General features: G+C 46.5%; 1 pseudogene; it reads left to right on the plus strand.

Moving 5' to 3' along the window:
• The first annotated feature begins 1,443 nt into the window (after positions 1-1,443).
• Positions 1,444-1,593, plus strand: LOC119138858 (annotated as a pseudogene).
• The last annotated feature ends 4,636 nt before the right edge of the window (positions 1,594-6,229 follow it).

Consider the following 6,229-nt stretch of genomic DNA (forward strand, 5'->3'; position numbering starts at 1 on the left):
AACCCTGAATAAATTGTATTATTAAACATTTTTTTGGTCATTTTACCTGCAATGACTGCGTTTCCCCAGTAGATGGGGAACCGCTCGCCTGGGCATTTACTACCGGAAGCCGTGTCAGAAAGCTCGGTGCACACTTACAAGTGCGTGTACGTACTCAGTAGTACGGACATGGCGCACTCGCGCTCTATTTGTATCAGTGCCGAATTTAGAGCGTGGGCTGTGACGACAGCATTCTTGTAATTCGCGCGCTGAGCTTTCAGATACAGTTAAACATTTCCCAGTCAGTAGAGCCAAAGCAGTCTCGAAGCGCATCAGAGGCACCCTCAGGCCACACTCTAACCCGGTTGCGAACCGGCCTGGATGCTTTCACCATTTGTCTGTATGCGGGCAAAAGCATAACAGTGATATGGTCAGAAAGTCCAAGATGGGGGAGGGGGGCGGCTTTGAAAGCTCCTTTATGTGAAGAGTAGACCAGGTCCAGGAAGCTGTCGCCACGTGTTGGAAAATTAACATGCTGGTGAAGCCTCGGAAAAACAGACTTCAGGTTAGCATGATTAAAATCCCCAGCGAAGATGGTCTGTTGTTCACTGACAGCCTGGTACAGTTCACTAAGAGCCGCGATCCTGTCGCCTTCGATGTTGGAAGGCGGGATGTATACCGCGACTAGCAGAATCGCGGTAAATTCCCTTGGCAGGTAAAAAGGACGGCACTTAATGATCACAAACTCCGCCAGTGGCGAGCAGTGCTTGCATACCACTACAGAGTCCCGGCACCATTCGTCACGGATGTAGACGCATATTCCACCTCCTCGCGATTTTCCCCGTTTTACAATGGCCCGGTCCGCCCGATAGCACGCTAGCCGCTCCAGATGTACAGCAGAGTCCGGAATGTTGACGGTCAACCAAGTCTCGGTGAACACGAGCACACAGCAGTTACGCACTGTCCGGTTCGTAGATCTCAGCAGGCGAATGTAATCCATTTTGTTGTCCAGCGATCGAACATTCGCCAGAAGAATGGAAGGCACGGCCGGGCGAGCCGGGTTGGCCGCCAGCCTGGCTCGGACGCCTCCGCGCTTCCCCCTCTTCAGCCTCCTCGCGCACCGCTTCCGACGCTTCCTAACCGGGGGAGGAATAGCAGGCGAGTCCGAGCTCCTTTAATGTCCCCGCTTCAAAGTCCAGAACGGCAAAAACTCGCTTTCGCCGATGTCGAGAAGAACCTGCCTGCTGTACTTGTAGCACGACTCAGTACGACGAGACAAACACATAAAACTGTCGGACAAACACTCATTAAACAAACAAAACAAGAGAAGGGTTACAGCGATATAACGGCATAGCTCAAGCTACCTAGCTAATCACACGTGCCAAAGAGGCCTATTCTAACAAACCGTTGGTGAGAATGGGTATACAGGGAAGCCTGTAAGCGAGTCCGTCACTCGTATACTCCATCGCTTCTCGGCCTTTTGGCTAAAATCAAGTGTAGTATCTGTTCTTGGGTTTGGGGGATTAAGAGAGCTGACCATAGAAGAGAGAATTTTAACCATAAAAGTGGTGATTTTACCCTTGCTTTTACTAATCAGTTCTGTTTTCATCCCAAGAATGAAGGTGCTTTTAGAGTTGGACCGAGCCATTTTTTACTTCATCTGGAAATCCAAGTTGGAGAGACTGAAGAGGGACACCATGAAGAAAAACAAAAAAAAGGGAGGAAAAGGAGTGCCGGACTTAAAGCTCTTCCTCGGAAGCAGATACTATGTTGCCCTCGTTGCGCGCTCGTTACACCAAATGCACCGAAAAGCCAAGCAATGACACGATTCTGGATGGGCTCATACCTCCGGAAACTAAAGCTAATAACCACCAACCAAAGAATTCCTGTGTCTTTCAACCTGTGTTAGGCTACGGATTTTAGTTATTGATCTGACTCCAAATTATGATCAACACTTAACACATGAATCGTTACGTCCTAATCCACACACTGGTACACCTAACAATTTTGCGAGTTCGTTCTGTCAAAGAGAAGACCAATAAATCAATTAGGCCGAATTTACCAATTGTTTAATCCTGACAAAGCAAGCTAATACAGGCGCCTGGGTCCCTCGGGTCCCTCACACACTAAAGCTCGTGTGTTCTTGTGACCATCAAGAGACAACACATTCTTCCGGGTTGCCCAGTTTTAAAGAAACACAATATGAATATTCAAGCATGCAAAATATTGTGTGGTTATTGGTCGATGGTCGTCTCCTCCTCGTTTGGGTTTTTCCCCTGCTCAGCACAGGTGTCTGGACCACAAAGACGAGTTGTTCCTCACCGGCCTTGAGATATCCTCCCTGTCTGGACATCCTGTTCCACAATACTTTGTAGAGAACAAATTCATTGTAGCCTGCACATTCCTTTCCACTTATTAATCACCACACGAGTACACTACTACTGATAATTATGTTGATATGATTATAAATCTAGCGCTGCCTTAACAAAATATGTTTGCAAACTGCCGAAAGCACATTTCCCTTTACCTGCCACCTTCTTATTCCTTAATCAAGACGTTTTTGAAGAACTTTAAATTAGAGCACGAAAATAGTGACATTTTAACAAATCACAGATCTATGATCTCTGTCGTACAGGAGCGGGAAGCGGTGTGTCCAGTGCGCGGGCTTGCATTCGGCGAGCCCACAACAGTTTGGCACAACGTCAACCACCCCGCCCTCTCGAAACAAACTTCGGGACCTGTCATGGATGGTGGCCCATGATGTCCTCCCAGTCAGGTCCGTTATGCACTCTCGGGGCATGTCAGCGCTCGCAACGTGCCCCTGACCTGGCTGTGTCGCCCAGGAGTCGGTGTGGCACCTGCTCTGGTGGTGCAGGGCTGCCGCAGACCTGTGGGCGACCTGCAATTCCCAGCAAGGGAAGCGCTGAATGCAGACCTTGTACTCTATGGGGTGAGCCCGTTGAAAATCAAGCAAGAAGACTTTACAAAGCAGTCGCTGACCTTTGCCACCATCAAAGACGCCATGTGGACTTCCAGAAACTTGCTGGTAAGGAAGCACAGACAGATCCCCCCCCAGCCCGTGGCTGTGCTCCAAATGGCTGCAGCAACTCTCACAGCTGCACATGGCAAGCCGAGGAGACATCGACCTGGTATTGCAGTACCTCCAGGAACGGTGCACCCCCTCTACTGGTCAAATCAATAGTTCATATGTTAGAAAACCATTTCAATCCGTTCGCTTCATTCTTACAGGATTAAGCAGTCAATTATGACTTGATGGGGTCTGATCTAAATGTAAGATGTTAGGATTTGAGGCTTTCCCACCAAACGGTTTGCAAATAGGTTCATTTATCGAGGCTTCATGTGCACACAAACCCCCCTGCTGGTCAAAAGGAGTAATTTATTTCATTAATGAGAATTACATTCACCTTTATATTTTGCTTCATGTAGCCTGATCAAAATGAATAAAACTTCTCTCTGTATGTGCATTCAAGTGTAACATTGAAGGAGGTGGACGTGTGTTTCAATATGTAAATAAATACCATCGTTGTCTATTAAGAACCTAAAAGTTGATGGAACAAATTTTGTTTTTTGTAGGGATGCTGTGTTTTAACAAGGAAAGACTGATGTGCTTATGGATGAAGATGACTTGTACTTGTGATTGTGCTTGTAAACAGTAAAGAGGAGTGCGTGTGCAATTGAGGGGGGTGGTTATTGGTTTTATTCAAAAACAATATTTTTTGCCAAATTACAATGGACTGACATGTGCCCATTCAAATGGGAACCACCAGAAATTAAACTGCATTGATAAACGAGGCCCCTCCGTTAGTCGTCACCTTACCGTGGTGGAGGGGTTTGCGCGCCCCAATGATTCTTGGAGCCATGTTGTCTGGGGCTTCATGCCCCTGGTCGGGTCACCCATGGCAAACGGATCCTAGGTGAGGGGCCAGACAAAGCACGGCTCTCACAAGCCCCTTATGAAGAAAAACATAATTGGATTTCGTTTTCCCTCACCCGGACGCGGGTCACCGGGGCCCCCCTCTGGAGCCAGGCCTGGAGGTGGGGCTCGAAGGCGAGCGTCTGGTGGCCGGGCCTTCGCCCATGGGGCCCGGCCGGGCACAGCCCGAAAAGGAAACATGGGTCCCCCTTCCCATGGGCTCGCCACCTGTGGGAGGGGCCAAAGGGGTCGGGTGCAGTGTAAGCTGGGCAGCGGCCAAAGGCAGGGACCTTGGCGGACCGATCCCTGGCTGCAGAAGCTGGCTCTTGGGACATGGAATGTCACCTCTCTGGCTGAAAAGGAGCCCGAGCTGGTGTGCGAGGCAGAAAAGTTCCGACAAGACATAGTCGGACTTGCCTCCACACACAGTTTGGGTTCCGGTACAAGCTGGCCCTGGACTCTCTTCCACTCTAGAGTTGCCCACGGTGAGAGGCGTCGAGCAGGTGTGGGTATACTTATTGCCCTCCGGCTGGGCGCCTGAACATTGGAGTTCACCCCAGTGAACGAGAGACAACCCTAACCCTCCGCCTTCGGGTGGGGGATGTGTCCTGACTGTTGTTTGTGTCTATGCACCAAAAGGCAGCTCAGAGTACCCACCCTTTTTGGAGTCCTTGGAAGAAGTGCTGGAGAGCGCTCCGTCTGGGGACTCTATCGTTTTACTAGGTGACTTCAATGCTCACGTGGGCAATGACAGTGAGACCTGGAAGAGCGTGATTGGGAGGAACGCCCTCCCCGATCTGAACAACGTAAAATAATACATCTGCAAAAACATGCCCATCATGCATTGCCTCTTTTAACCTGAGAACCCTAAAACTATGAATTTGTATTTATTGAAAACCTCCAACATTACTACTGAATATTTTTTTTTTTTCTGAACAAGTTTTGAAAATGACATTTTCTTAAGAATTTGAGAATAAGAATTGTAATAAAAATTCTTGGAACAATGATAGTGAAGGAATGGGGTCGAAATACAAAAAGTCCTGCCTAGCTACAAAAACAGATATGCTCAAACCTCATTGAATAAAGTACATGTGTTGCCTTTAAGGCTGTAATTTCATCAATAAATAATTTCATATGGTTACAATGTTGTAAAAATGTTCTAATAAGTTAAGTAATCATTTCGATCTTGTAATAATAGATAATTCATAGTTTAAGTTGAAAAATATTGTTGTGAAGCGCTACTTCCGGTTTCGCCGCGCTACTTCCGGTTTCGCTGAGCCGTCTCCAGGATGTTATCAAGTAGCCATGTTGTGGAATGCGGTCAGACTTACATCTGTTGCCATCTGCTGTGATTCATTAACAAGGCAAAGCCTTTTCACCGCTCAGTAAAGAAAATTACAAGCTAGTACAGTCTCCTGGGTTCTTTGCTGGTGGTTTAACTACGCGTTTCCTCAAGACGCTACAGTACATAAGCAGACAAGTATATTCACATATTAAATCAATAAAAGAAACATTTTAAGCATATAATTATGCCTACACACCAAATCAGTAAAGAAGACATAACTAGACATTTTTGATAGGTGGTAATGACAAAGGTTTTTATAACTTTATCATCTGAGATGTATTTCTGAGCACTTTGAAATAACAAATGTTTTTTTGATATATTGCCTGAATAGCTTAATGACCCTTAAGGAACTGTTCAATGCATGGCTGATGATTTTCTAAATCACGGACACTGCCAAAGTCGTCTAAAAATGTTCAGTACTTGATTGTATCTTATGTTTTGACTAATGCTAGACGCCAGTTTTCGATTACTACTGAACGTTCTGGACAGAGGGAAATATTTTGCCTAACAAAGAAAAGATATGGTTGGAAGCATGATTAAACTAAGAATATGATGACGTAAGCAAGTACATGGAGTATCAAAAGAACAAACAAACAAAAACATGGTAAGTGGTGAGTACAAACTTTGCATAGTCAGGGAACATTAATAAATTGATGATGTCACAGCCAAAAGCTCACATAATTCCGTACAAAATGACGAAATTGAAAGAATGATGAATGGATGCGGTGCGACAGTGTATGTGCAAGAATGGAGGAGAATGTTTACAGGAAGGTCACTTGGAGATAAAACCAGCAGTTGCCAGAGGGAGACAGCCAAGAACTCGGCCAAAGATGATCGTCAAGGCTGAAAGACGGAAGGAAAACAACAGCCCCCACACACATCGAATGCCCATAATCAGCACCCAACCCCACGGAACCAGCTCTCACCGAACCAGCACCCACTCCCATGGAATCAAACTCTACTGCGAACTT

Source organism: Syngnathus acus, chromosome 19 (assembly GCF_901709675.1).
Source record: "Syngnathus acus chromosome 19, fSynAcu1.2, whole genome shotgun sequence".
Lineage (NCBI taxonomy): Eukaryota > Metazoa > Chordata > Actinopteri > Syngnathiformes > Syngnathidae > Syngnathus > Syngnathus acus.